The sequence below is a fragment of the Triturus cristatus genome, chromosome 7, assembly GCF_964204655.1.
Source record: "Triturus cristatus chromosome 7, aTriCri1.1, whole genome shotgun sequence".
In the NCBI taxonomy this organism is placed as follows: domain Eukaryota; kingdom Metazoa; phylum Chordata; class Amphibia; order Caudata; family Salamandridae; genus Triturus; species Triturus cristatus.
The window spans coordinates 1,248,980,830-1,248,996,065 of record NC_140590.1 but is presented as its reverse complement, the minus strand read 5'-3'; the positions used below and the strand labels follow the sequence as shown (position 1 = coordinate 1,248,996,065).

General features: G+C 47.7%; 1 pseudogene; it reads right to left on the bottom strand.

The window, feature by feature from the left end:
• Positions 1 to 331: 331 nt before the first annotated feature.
• LOC146811725 (uncharacterized) lies at positions 332 to 14,346 on the bottom strand (annotated as a pseudogene).
• Between the last annotated feature and the right edge of the window lie 890 nt (positions 14,347 to 15,236).

The window sequence follows — 15,236 nt, the reverse complement described above, 5'->3', positions numbered from 1 at the left end:
AAAATGGCGCAGCGTGCAGCAAATTGGCTTGCAGCGCTGCGCTGCGTCAATTTGTAGTAAATGAGGCCCCCTGCTTCAGTGCTTTTTGCAAAGGTGGTAGAGCTACATATTTTTTAATTTGATAATTAAATAGCTCGTTTATTTTCTACTTTAAGAATAATCCACTGTAAAATCTGCGTGGTGTTATTTTCTGATGGTGCCTCTTCTGGGATTGGAGAAAGCAAGTTATTCTCAAACAGGATTTTCTTGCAATGGTTTATAATATTAATGAGTCCAGATTGTCCTATCATATTTTACTTACGGAATCGCTATTCACAATCTCCACCTTCATTTAGAAGATCATAGTCACACGGTGATAAATATTTCCAGTTTCCAAAGCTGAGTTTTCCTTCCGTAGATGCATAGGAACCTCTGTTGAATGCAAAGGCTCACCTACTTTTCTTGTTGGCTTTTTCCCAATGGCCGCTGCAAGATGTACAAGAAAAAACTGTCACAAAATCAAAAGTCAAGATTATTCGACTTGTTGCTCAATGCATGTACTTCTCATGCCAGTGTCAATTATTAATAGAATGGAAAATTGCACCCGGAAATTTAAATTATTATCAAGCAGGCCATATGTTCAGCAGATTAAGAGATCTGTGTGAACTACAGGTCAAAGGTTAGAATCCTAGAAGGGCAAACACAGCTTTCCATCTTTCTGAGACTGATAACACTCCTGTTTTTTAGTCAAAATGTTTTTTGTTTTTTTATCTTGTTTTCTTCTTCAAACATCCTCCACTACAAAGCAAGTTAATCGGGACATTTAATTCCCCTGATCGGTTCTCATAAATCTGCTGCTGATCTGTTCCAAATGTTGGCAAGTGTGCTGGACGCAGTGGACGATATTGCGTGGGGAAAACACTGAATTTTTGTGGAAATTTCACTGAAAACGTATTCTGAAACCGGGTAAAATGATCGTCAGAAATACTGCAGGACTCAGATCAAATCAAATCCAATAATCTTTATTCAGCTGATAAAATCGCAACCATAAAATATGCAACATAAAACAAAACTTCAGCAAAAACTTCACATCACACATTGCAAAACATTACATTAGGTATACGTATACTTAGGTATAAAAGAATCACATTATTTTTTTGAATACTCATATGCGATTCAAAAAGAGAAAAACATCATTATTTATCCAGCATAATGGCTCTCAAGTCCACTAAAAACATACCATTTTCTTTAAAAAGCAACAAAACAGATTGTTAACCCCTTCGCCGCGGTGCAAATTCCGCCGCGGCGCTGGGGGGGTGCGGGGTGAGCGCGGCGCCGCCATGCTCATGACGGAACCACGCCGTCATGAGTCACGGGCGAGCTGTGCTCATGACGGCGTGGTTCCGTCACGACTCCGCCCACTCTTTATTTCGCCCGCACAGGCGGGGAATCAGCGACGCGTGGGCAGAGCGGCCGCAGCATGACGGAACCACGCCGTCATGAACACACGCCGCCCGTGGCTCAGGACGGCGTGGTTCCGTCATGCGCACGCAAGGGGTTAATAGAATCTACAGCAATGCAATATAAATGGAATAAACATACTAAAATGGCATTAACCTTTTTTGCATCATCAACGTTGAATAAAATCAGTCATGACTGTGCAAAAATACTCTGATTGAAGCATTTGTAAATATAAATGGGACGAGCGACACACAGACACTGTTTAAATGTTTATGCTTTTCAAGCAGAGGGATTAAATGGCATTTTTTAGGCTCCCAATACAGGTTACAGTAAATAATAAAGTAGAAAGCAGACTGAAAGAACCGTTGATCACAAGGGCAGGGCAAAGTAAAGCGAGCCAGCAAAAATCTGTGGGCCAGATATACAAAGGATTTTTCCAGTCACAACCGTTTCTGACCGGAAAAATGCTTTTTCTAATGTACAAAATGCAATTCGGTAACTTGTTACCGAATCTCAATTTGCAATTCAGTATTTGGAAGGAGCGTGCTTTGGGCATCCCTTCCGAATACCGAATCAGTATAGCATATATTACTGTTTTGCGACTGAATTCCTGACGCAAAACAGTGGTACTTTACCACCATTTTAAAAGTGGTGGTATCCCATACACGAATGGGAAGTGGTCCCCCTTTGACCCCTTTCAGAATGTTGGAAAAATATTTTTAAGTTCAGGCAGTGGCACCCACAGACCACTGCCTACTCTTAGAAAATTAAACTTCAAAGTTTCATTTTTTTCCATTTAAACACATCCCATTTTCCTTTAAGGAAAAAAGGTTACATTTAAAAAAAAAGAAAAACGATTGCTTCATTAAAAAGCAATCACAGACATGGTAGTCTGCTGACCTCAGCAGGCCACAACCCCTGAGATGGCTGTGATTCCTAATAGCTCCCAAATTGCGACCTACCTCATTTATATTCATGAGGTAGGCTGATTTGCGACATACTAGGAATAAAGCATTTCATAAATTAGGAATGCCGTTTTCATAATTGCGATTCCAAGTTAATCACAATTAGGAAATCAATATTCCTAGTGTTAGTACATCAGGCCCTCTATTCTGTTTTTTCTCAATGAAAGAGAACTAAGGCTCCCTATGCTCTGAGGTAGATATGATAGTGTATGCTCCAACAGTTGGCCTAATAAACTCATTGAACTGCCTAGTATCACTGCGAAACCTACAACTTGACCATAGCTGTAGTAGAATGGACGATTACACCTGGGTCATAAAATTACTCTGGTTTGTTCAAGTTTGTGCATAATATTTTAATATCATTTATCAGAGGTATCCTGGGGCATTATCTAATCGAAAACAATCAGAAATCAACAATTGATTGAAATTTGCCTTGGGCTTTGAACATATAGTCAGCCACAACAAAAGAGTGCAGAGTTTTAAATAGCCCTCTAAATAAGTGAAGCCAATCTCTGTATGTGACATAAGTATGCGGAGCAGCGGGTAGGCACAGACAACAACCTATTTTTAAAAAGCCATTTCCTCCTTTGTAAGGCTGATAGATCTGTATACCCCCAGATACCGTCACTAAAAGTGGCCAGAGATAAACAGTTATTCTTGTAAATGTTCATGATCTCCTTCACCAGTGTCATACCTAACTTAGAGAAAATTTAAATACTGCTTCTGTCACACTTCAAAATCGCGTTTTCCTCAAAATAAGCCAAATCTTCCAGTTAAAATCTTAGCCTAAAGGTGAACCTGGATAAGAAAATGTTTTAACCGTATTGCTTTTTTCCTCATTAATAGAGTAGTTTCTGTGTGTTTTGTAACCATTAGTCTATAAGTCTTAAAAGATGTTTTAGAAAGATTAGTTTTTAGATCTTAATTATCCATAAATTAAACAAACCTATTCCAAAGATTTTTTAGCCCATTAGCTGACTTCGCATTAAGCACCGCTTCTTTGGCATATAACAGTAGTGGAATCGGTTAGGCACCTACCGCAGGACTCAGAATGAGCCCGTTCCTTGATCTTTCTAATGTCCATTCAGAAGTAACTCAGTAGACATGGTTTAGTTTCTTGAGTTGCTGTAGGAGCTGCTTCTAGGAGGTTTACTGCTGTAAAGACACTTCTGGAAAGGCTCTGGGATGACAACTGCCCTTTCATATTTCCTACCCTTTAGAAGAGATGGCAAATTATCACTTTATTATTATTTATTTTTGTATTGTCTATTTGGATTCTATTGTGCTCTCACTTCTACGTCAGAAAAAAAATCTATTGCCTTCTTGAGTACCCAGATTAATTATTTTAAAGAAATAAAAGGAAACAGGCCTACGAGGAGAACTACGTTTCACATAGGACGACTTGATTTATGGAGCACTACTTAGTTTATAATTAGCAGTACAGACATTTGCTACGTATCCAGTAAAATACTAATATTTGAATAAAGCGTGAGGTGTCAGGGCATTAAGTTGTTGCACCTGTAAATATTGTACATACAGTTCATTAATGCATTTGGAACCTAGATGCCCACAAACTTAGAAGTAAGAACACACTAGTGAGTGCAAAAATTATAAATGAATAGTATCCCTCTAGACCTATATTTCTTTACATAAGGCTTTTATAAGCTCATATATAGGACACAAAAAACACTCCTATTGTACACATTAATGATGTTTCTTTCGAGGGAGGAGCCTAGCGCGCAACCAAGATGGCCGCGTAGGTGCGAGGCTCCCGAGGACCTCCGCGACCTCCTGCATAAATCCTGACAGAATCCTGTCCCAGATGAGGGGACTGTATTTGTGTGCCCGAGCAGAGGTGACGCCCGTTTTCCGTTTTTAAATCGGACCTCGGACACCGGCAGGAGCATCGATTGAGGTTTGCGGCCTTCTCCACACCGGCCCCCCGTACTGGAGTTGTGGGGCGATCCGGACACAAAGTGAACAACAGCGGCGGGCAAGGCTGGGTGACTCGCGTACTCCACACTTTCACTTTCGCTTTTGCGCCCTCCTTGCTGCCAGGCGAGGTTGGGTTGCGGGGCGGTGTGCGGTGGTGTGGTCTCGCTGGGGTGCCCTGCCGGTCCGCCAGCTGCGGTCCGTCCTGCGGAGCGGTGGTCGCTCCCCCCTGGACCCCTTGAACTGGATTGTCGGCCCCCCCCTTTCTTGAGGAGACTGACTCGTCTTGGGGATTGAAACCATGTCCACAAAACAAGATGGCGATCGGGCTAAGATAAAATCGACCCGCCGTGGCGCGGCCCAGCAATCCAACAGTATGGACCGCTACACCCTCCAGAAGGGATCCCCAGAGGCGCCGCGTAGGTCCCCTACGGGCCCGACTGATGCTTCCGCTCTGCCCACGGACCTGACCCTCCGAGACGTCATGGGCGCCATCGCCGAGATGAAGGCCTCGGTGGACCAGCGCTTCGACACTCTGGCGCAGAAGATTGACTCGGTCCTCGTGGACGTGGGCCTCGTGAGGGCTGATTTGTCTAAAACCAACGACCGGGTCGACTCTTTGGCCCACTCTACCACGGGCCTCACATCGGACGTGGCGGCCCTCCAACAGGAGGTGCGCAGGCTTGGCCAGGCGAGCGCCCTGATGAATCGTCGGCTGGAGGATTCCGAGGGTCGGGCCCGGAGGAACAACGTCCGCATTATCGGGGTCCCGGAGGGACGCGAGGCGGAGGCGGCGGATCTATTTGTTGAGGACCTGGTTCTCACCCATCTCCAGCCTCGGGGGCTGAGTAAATTCTTTGCGGTGGAGCGTGCCCACAGGGTCCCCGGGGGTAGGCCTAAGGTTGGAGCCCCTCCGAGGCCTCTCATCGCCCGGATTTTCAATTTTCGGGACAGAGACGCTATCCTACAGACTTCCAGGCGACAAGGGCCGGTCAAACTTGACAATATGGACCTCAATTTCTATCCTGACTTCACTCCGGCAGTCCAAAAGCAGAGACTGAGCTTTCTTGGTGTTAAACGTCGCCTAAGGGACCTGAATCTCAAATATGCGATGCTTTTTCCAGCTAAGCTGAGAGTGGAGGTAGATGGCCACACGCACTTTTTTGATCGACCCGAGGTGGCCGGGGACTGGCTAGACACTTTGCCCGGAGATCGGGGCCGGGGGGGTGGGGGGGGGTGCGGTTGGTGGGGAGGGCCCGCCGGATCAGGACTGAGGGACTAATGGTAGGCCTTGCTCTGGACTGCGTTGTTGTCACTATTGACTGTTAGGGTAAGTTCCCCTCCTGTGGAGGTCGTGTGGGGTCTCTTGGGGGATCTCCCTCCTCCTCTGGGGGACTAGTTAGTTTTCTTATCTATGGGGCGACAGGCACACTGCACTTTGGGGGGGCTGTTTGGGCTCATGCAGGGGTGCAGGGTGGGGGGAGTTCTGTTGGGTTGGGTGGGTTGGGGTGGGGTGTGGTTCGTTTCTACCGCAAGGCAAACCCGTTATTGTATTGTTGTTTTTGAGATGCTCTGGGGGGGACAAATGATGGCTTCGTTATGTGATGGGGGGTAGGGATTTGACTTTGTTGTCCTGGAATGTTAACGGACTGGGTGATAGGATCAAGCGGGGTGTGGTCCTGCAGTATCTGAAACGGATTTCGCCTGATGTGGTCTTTCTGCAGGAGACACACCTTATTGGTAACTCCTTTTGTGCCATGAATCGCCGTGGCTTTCGCTTGGTGGCCCACTCGGGCTTCACATCAGGCTCGCGGGGGGTGGGCATCATGGTCAAGACCTCGCTCCCGCTAGAAATAGACGAGGTGCGCCATGATGAGAGGGGACGCTACACTGTCTTGGTGGGGAGGATGGAGGGCAAGGTAGTTGTCTTTGTCTCTGTGTACGTCCCACCGGGGCTACAGTCCACCACCTTTGCAGATCTGGGACGCCTCCTCCTTGACCTCCCGGGGGGGCTTCTGGTGGTTGGGGGGGATTTCAATGCGGTGGCTTCTGGGACTATGGATCGTCATCCCCCTAGGGACCTCCCCCGGGCACAGGCGTGGTTAGCGGGCCTTTTGGACACACTGGGATTGGTGGACTGCTGGCGTTTAAAGCATCCCACCCAGCTGCAGTACACCTTCCATTCGAGTGCCCATGGTAGCCTCTCGCGGCTTGATTATGTCCTTGTCCCTGCGGCCTATGCTGGGAGGGTGGGAGAGGTGCGCCATCTGGCGCGGGGTATTTCAGATCATTCCCCGCTCCTGTTGCACTTGGGTGTCTTCCCGAGGGGAGAGGGCAGGGTAGCCCCAATCAATGCTTGGTACCTGCGTGACCCCACTATTCGTGCTGACCTGATTAAATCATTGCAACGGTATTTTGAGGAGAATGTGGGGTCCGTTCCGTCGGCTATCTCCCTGTGGGAGGCCTTCAAAACAGTTCTCAGAGGGGAGGCCCTCTCCTTTATCTCCCATGCCCGCAGACGCGCACAGGAGGAGGTGACCCGGGTGGAGGCCGAAATTACTGAATTGGAGGGTGGTCTGGGGAGTGGGGTGACTGACGCGGCACTGCATGTTCTACACCTTAAACAGGCGGCCTATAGGGCCCTCGTCACGGAGGCGGCCAGGGGCCTTAGCAGAGAGCAACAGGGGCGACTGTACGATGTGGGTGATAAGGCTGGCAAACTGATTGCGTGGTTGGATAAGAAGGAGAGAGCTAGTCGTGTGGTCCCGCTGATTGAGAGGATGGATGGTGTACGAATTACTGAGCCGGACGGCATTGTTTCTTGCTTCGCGGATTATTTCCGCGAGGTATATTCTCCGGTCTCTCCCTGCTCGGAGGAGGATTCCCATGCCCTGCTGCGGGACATCGCGCTGCCCTCGCTTTCAGTGGAGGACAGGGATTCGTTGGATGCCGCTCCCACCTCGGATGAAATCGCCCTCGCCATACGCTCGGTCGCCTCGGGCAAGGCCATGGGCCCGAATGGCCTTCCTATCGAATTGTATAAGCTGCGACCGGATGTACTGGCACCTCACCTCCGCGCGATGTTCCTTGCGGCCCACTCGCGGGGCTCCCTCCCGCCGGACCAGCGTCTAGCTACCATCGTGGTTATCCACAAGGAGGGGAGACCGCGAGACCGGGTTACATCCTATCGGCCGATCTCGCTCTTAAATGCGGAGCCTAAAATCCTCGCCAAGGTGCTTGCCAACCGGCTGGTCGGCGTGGTGGGCGATCTGGTCCACCAAGACCAGTCCGGCTTTATTCCCCATCGCAACACGGACCTTAACCTGCGGCGCTTGCACGGGGTGCTCGCGCGTGTTCCGTTCGTGCGGGAGCCGGCCATCTTGGCGTCCTTGGACGCCACCATGGCGTTTGACACGCTCGAGTGGCCGTACATCTGGGCGATGTTGGCGAAATTTGGATTTGGCCCGGGATTCATCAGCTGGGTCAAATTGTTGTACTCTGACCCATTGGCGCAGGTGGTGGTGAATGGTCGAGTCTCGGCCCCATTCGTGCAGGGACGGGGCACGCGACAGGGTTGCCCCCTGTCGCCGCTCCTGTTTGCACTGGCCTTGGAACCCCTGGCGGAGTGGCTGCGGTGGCACCCTTCTATCCGTGGTCTCCGTTGGACCCCTGAGTATGAGGACCGCGTGTCCCTCTACGCCGACGACATCCTGTTGTACTTAGCCTCCCCGCGTAAATCACTGATTGTCCTGGTCGATGTTCTGCGCTCCTTCGGACGTAACTCAGGTCTTGTCATCAACTGGGCTAAATCCTGTGTCTATGTGCTTTCCGGGGAGGCTCCTGTTCTCCCGCGGGGCTGCTCGATCCAGATTGCCTCGCAGGGGTTTCGTTACCTGGGCGTCTATATTACGCTGGACCCGGTGGCCCGCTACGAGCGGAATTTGCTTCCCCCCCTCCAGCGCTTGAAGGAGGACGTCGCGCGCTGGCGGCGCTTGCCGCTTTCGCCGCTCGGCCGGGCGGCATTGTTCAAGATGATGTCATTACCGCGCTTTCTGTACGCTCTCCAGAACTCGATGGACCTGGTCCCGGCGCGTTACTTCCGTGAGGTGGAGAGTTTGCAGCGCCTCCTGTTCTGGGACGGGAGGCCGCGTATAGCCCTGGCAAAGTTGACGCTCCCGTGGTATGACGGAGGGATTGCCCTCCCGGATATTAAGCGGTATTACTGGGCCTCCCAATTAGCTGCAATTAATCACGGCCTTTACGGGCCCGCCCTAAACCCGGCATTTGAAATGGACAAGATGCTCCTGCCCGGTGGCGATTACAATCGAGCGCTCTACACTAGCGTGCCCGATTCCCGCCTGACGGGACCCACGCGTGTCATGGTGCGAGTATGGCACGCGGCCAATGAGGCTATGGGATGGAAGGACCGTTTGACCCGGGCGTCACCGTTGTATGCGTCTGAGAGGTTGGGCTCCCTATGGACCTCGAAGGGCTTCGATAGGTGGGACACGATAGGCATTAGTACAGTGGGGGACCTCTGGACGAGGGGAGGATTCAAAACATTCGAGACACTGCAGGCGGAGTTTCAGCTGCAGGGCAGTGAATACTTTCGATACCTGCAGGTCCGTCACGCACTGGGTTCTGTCTTCCCAGACGTGGCCGCCATCCCGGAGTCCTCCCCACTGGAGGATAGAGTGCTAGATGGCCACGTTCCAGACAGCACGATCTCCCTCATCTACAAGAAGTTGATTAATGACCGCTCGGGCTTACTGACTGGGCTCCGCGAGGCTTGGGTTGCCGATGGGTTGGAGCTGGACGACGAGGACTGGATTTCCGCGGTGGCCTCCCCGAAGGAGGTGGCCATCCCGGCTCGCCTTCGCTTCGTCCAGCTTAAGATACTTCACCGGGTGTACATGACGGGGCCAGGGCTTCTGCGTATGGGCTATGCCGAGGATGGACTGTGTAAGCGTGGGTGCGGTGCATTGGCGACTTTTTTACATATTCTGTGGGAATGTCCGAGGGTGGAGCGATTCTGGCGTGGTGTGCATGAGGTCCTGCGAGCGGTTACGCATGTCGTGCTGGTGCCTGAAGCGAGGAGATGCCTGCTGAATGTGTGGGAACCGACCGACTACTCGGTTCCGCAGACGCGATGGGTGACGCTGGGTTATATGATTGCTAAACGTGACATCGCTCAACTGTGGGGATCCCAGAGGCCCCCGGCAGTGTCGGCCTGGAAAGAACACATGGATTGGTGCATGTTCCGAGAGAAGGTGGTGTATGTGGCGCGGGGTAAGCCTGGGGCGTGGCTGAAGGTGTGGGGCCCCTGGAACGCCTACCGCGGGGGTATTTGCGAGCCGCCATTGTTGCCTCCCGCTTCACCAGCTCCGTCCCCCTAGATGACCCCCTCCCTCAATCCCGGGCACAGTGTTTTCCCAGTCCCGGACCTATTCCCCTTCCCCTCCTTCGATTTTAGTGTATGGTTGGGGTCCCCCCATTTGAGGAGCATATGTTGTCACTTTCGCTCTCGGGTTGCCTTGCGGGTGTGGTTTTATGTTGTTGTGTTGTATAAAACGAAACCGTATTGTGGGCTCAGAGTCATGTGGCCCACGTTGTTGATACCTCCTGCTTTAGCGTCTCTGTAACGCCAAGTGCTTTATTGTATATATGTCATTTATTTCTGTCACTTTAGCGGCCGGCCGGAAGGTTGTAGGCCCATACTTGTATATATTTGAGATTGTAATAAACGGTTTAAAAAAAAAAAAAAAAAAAAAAAAAAATGATGTTTCTTTCTTTCATTTTTTATTTCTTTTTCATCATTTTTAAAAAATATATATTTTTTCATCTCTTTTATCTAAATATATTGTTGTATACAAAACCATACAAAAATGTGACAAACTTTACAGATATGCTTTTTTTATAAAGAAACAAGAATCATTCAAAACACGGTATGAAATATGTATCAATTAGAACCGACATAAGGATATTAACAGTTAATTACAATATCCAAAATCACAGACCCCCATACTCATATATACCTCTTCACACTTCGCATCCATGTCACTATCACACTATACATACATACTAACCGCCAGAGCCAGACAACATGCACAGATGAAACCATAAGGGGTGAAGGACTCAACCCTCTAGTGCTGTGCTGAGAGCTAAGGCGTGTCACTCAGGCTGGTCGACGCGCGTTTCGATGGCTTATGTTGCTTTGTATGCCACCTTCTTCAGGACCTGTCACTTTGAGACTTTGTAACGGGCAAGATGAAGGGAAGAAACACATTTTCTGTAATGACAATACAGAGTGTTATTTTACTGTTTAAATTGGGCCCCACAGGAGATATCTTACATTTTCTCCAAAGCAAAATATCTATATATATATACATTTAAGATGCAAATGTGCCACTCTAAAGGGTTCTCTTCAAAAAGGGAATAGACTCACACCCGTGAAGAACATGAAAAGATAAGTGAAGAAATAAAGCCAGGGGGCACATGTGCTCACCTATACTTTATATTAAGGTAGGATTTAATGCCCTCATATTAAAGAAGGTCTTATTCTTAATAGGGCGATTGTGGAACACAATCAAAGAGAGTCTTACTTGATTTACCAAAGATAGTATAGGTAGAGATACAGTGTCTTAAAAGGGATAAGTGTGCCCCAGTGTCTCAACTCCAGACAGATTTGCCTCATTGTTTCCAAAACTTCATAGCCCTATTTCTACCCGTTACCTTGTACTGTATGGGTATCCGAGGATATTTCTAGCACATTTGTCTGTAAGTGGTTATTTTTATTTATCCAGTACTGCTTTCTTGTTCTATATATGGATATAGGGAAGACACATATCTAACAATTAGACCCTCACAGATATTCATGTGAGTTAATAAAATGAAGTATTCAAGTCCTACATATCAGCCTATTTACCTGTCGTTCTGTTCTGTTGTTCTATGGTTTAATGGGAATATCTTTTCAAGAGCGAACTTCACTTCAGCATTACTCCTATAGTTAATACCATAACACTCAGTCTCTGTATGATCAAAAAGATAAACACAACATCAGAATTATTATCACTACTAGTCACTATTTGGTGTTGTGTTTATCATAAAACAGACAGCACTTATATGGTAGACATACTTTGCCACATCAATGCCTTCAGGCTCCACCTTCCTTTTCCTCTTTAATGTGGCCATAACACGTAAAAACTGCTGTGTGAATATTCAAATCGCTCTTCTTCGGCTGTCCCTGCATATAATACAAAATAAAAAATATAAAGTGTCTTAAGTTACTGGCACCATAAGGGGCTGACTCAATAAGACTCCATTTTAGTGTGGTTACAATCTGTTGTTTGTCTAGGCATCGATTAACGGAGGTGAACCTAATCATTAGATATGCCCCTATGTGGGTGAGAAAGTGTTCGAGACCACTCTGTTCTTAAGAAAACGATATACTCTCAATTATCCATCATTCATAATTGTTGTATCAGAACCCTTTTAGACAATAGAACAAAATGGTTTCTCTGTGTTAGCCGAGGGGATCTATGTTGGTGTTGAGCGTAACACGGCACATGACCGGACATGTACAGCGTCCCTGACTTCTCGATATTCAGCCAGCCACTAATGCTGAAAGTTCTGACATATGCGGGTCGGGGTGTTTTTCAGTGAAAAATATACTATTTATGACATCCGATGTACTTACTACGTAATGGCCACCTCATCTGTTATACCTAAGTATAACATGCACACCCAGTTTTAACCATCCCGCATATCCCCATATCGAGACTAATGTGAGGCGTACTACGTCCGGCCAACGAAGTTGTCTAAGGGCCTTAACGCATATATATTTATAGCACACAAAGTCACCAACCCCTTTACAAGTTGTATTGCCTTGCCCACTTGCGTAATCTAAACTTACGCACACCACTTACTTACACAGAAACTCCGACACTCCTCTGGAGGTAAAATGAGCTTTATTAGTATCGTAGACAAAGGCAATAAGTCACTGAAGCTAGTAAGTTCTTAGGCACCAAGTGAAATAATGAATACACCACACCATATATATACAAATATGAGATCTGGAATATAGATATATAAACAGTTAATGTACAAAACACCTCACCAGATGCGTCTGCACCGGAGTCTTCAACATCCCTGGCCAAGCACCGAAAACACCAAGTCGGGAACCCTGTAGAGACTGGGGCACAGGAAGTAATCTCTCCGGGCACCAAAGTCATCCCGCGAGTGCGTCCACTCCAAGACTGAGTTCCTGAGCTCCACCTCACGGACACCGCTTTTTATAGTTAAATCAACACGTTCGAGAACCCTCTAGCAGGCGTTCTCGCCCATCTATCCATCATAGGTGCTGGCCGCATCTCTGTGTCAGACCCACCCATACAGACCTGGCCAGATTCTGCTTGGGTGCGCCGAGGCAATAGACATTCCTTTCCCTATCTCCGGCCTTGGAGAGCCTTGCACAGCGCATCCTCCCTATGTCCTAGAGATAAGCATAGAATGCACAAAAACAAGCTCAAGGCACAAAATAACCTCACGAGGTATGTCTTGCATCAGCTCGTACTGGTTTACGTGAAAAACATGTTTGTTACTGCTGAAGTGTAACTACAGGTCAAAGCAGCACAAAATGGAAATGCAATACAACAAAATGGAAGACCAGAGCATCACATGGAATCGAGGTCAATATGCAGTTTAGCACGTGTAACGTGTAAAATGGCAAATGCAATACATTCCACCCCTTGACCCTCGATTCACCCATCATATCCCATTGGTCTAAATACTATGGATCCGGGACGAAGAAGGGAGAGAAGATTAGGAATACATTGAATACAACAGCATAATGAAATAAAAACACCAATAATCACTACAATAACACCCAGGATATAACGAAGCTGTCCAAAATTAGGTAGCCACCCAAACAACCAATCCCACCATCCTTGATCAACATTTTGGGTAACCCCTTTCACTAAATCTTTTAAAGCATTAATATGTGCATGGATAGATGTAGAATGATCAGATAAATTGAAACAACAGAGTCCATCAAAGTCCTCGCAACCGTGGTTGTGTTTCAACAACAAATAATCCACAGCTGCCCTATTCTGCAAAACAGCTTTTCTCGTTCCTTGAACATCTAATAGCAAATCAGCTAAAGCGGCAGAAGTATGATTGAGATTCTTCGCAATTAAACAGGCAAGCTTAGCAATAGTTCTTGCATTATAAACGGACAGTCCTGGCACTCCTACAATGGAAATAGCCAAACTAGTATACTCTGCCCTGGAAAGCAAGTCAATGTTAGAATCACAATCCTCAGGTAATTGAACAGCAGCTCTCGGGGAGCGAATATGTGTGATAGACTGCATAGGAAAAAGCATAAGACTTAATCGTGATAAGGCACAAGGTACTCCAGTTATATTAGCTGGTATGTAAGTGTATGAAATATTGCCACACGAAAAAAGCCATCCCTTAGATAATTTCACATGGTTAACATGGCTAGTGGCTAATACTGTATGATTACAGACCATATGATTGGTAACATTACTGCAAAAGCTATCATGTCGTGACTGACATAATGTTTGTTGATCAGTGGTCAATTGTGTGCTTTTCTCTAGTTTCAATTGGGCACACTTGCCAATTTTGGCAGGGTCACCAGTTAGTTGATAGCAAACGTCTCCAGTAGTGATGTTTGGGTAACAATACTGGCCATGTTCCTCCAGAGATTATCTGTAACCTCCGGGCAAAAACGACAGTACTCATAAAGACTCAGATGTGTTTGAACATCAGTTTCCTCCACTACCCCATCAAAGTTAGTTTGGTTGAAGATGTGCAGAAGCACACGTGCAGGGGTAGGTACGGCAACGAGACACGTGGATATCATATCAGCTGTACTTCTCATACAGAAGTGGGAAGTGTTCAGCACATTCTCGGCCAAGTAGGTCCAGATGTTATCTGGTTGCTGCAACAATGCTGTCATCCGACTCGGGCGGTTGATCGCCTTCGGCATCCCCGGGCCCTCCCGGACCCCTCCGGACACGCCCAAACACAGACCACACAGCGCAAGCATCGCAGCGGCAAGCCATACTGTGATCTAGAAACAGAAAACAAACTGGTATAATCACTCTCGTAAATAACATTTTTCAGCAGGTACATTTTCCCACTTTTCCTGTCCGGGTCTCATGATGACAAGGATATTATCCTTTCCTTTAGCGATTAATTCTGCAGGTTCAGGAGGTTTGTTTGGGGACTCAACCCATACTTTCGCCCCTGGGTTCTTGTCAGTAGATCCGAACCCGCCCTTTCCTCGCACAGTTAGAAGGGCTGGGGCCGTCACCTTCATGACATTTCCTCCATAAACCGGCATGATGACCATTTGGGCAACTCGGTCACCGGGTTGCACAATCAGATCAGTGTCTCCACTGTTCAACAGAATAACTTTGATCTCCCCCTGGTAATCGGCATCGACCACCCCTCCCAAAACCTGGATGCCTTTAAGGGCAAGCCCAGATCGAGGAGCGATCAGTCCGAAATGCTCTGGGGGAATTTGAACTCCAATTCCTGTCTCAATCAAGGTAATGTCTCGTGGTTGCAGTCGATAGACTTTCAGGGCATGTAAATCAAGACCAGCAGCTTCTGGCGTGGCACGATATGGAGCTAAAGCTCCGGGAGCTGTCTCCCAGTACAGAATCGTGTTTGTGGCCACATGAGGCTTGATCTGCAAAGCTGGGGTCAGCATGCGCATCAAAGGAGTTTCTGCATTAGCAAGGGGTCGGTTATTCAAAATTTGCAATGCATCAGACAAGTGATCCCTCCACCCCTTCAATGACCCATCAGACAACTTTTTCAACTGCTCTTTCAACAAACCATTCATTCTCTCAATCAAACCCGCTGCCTGTG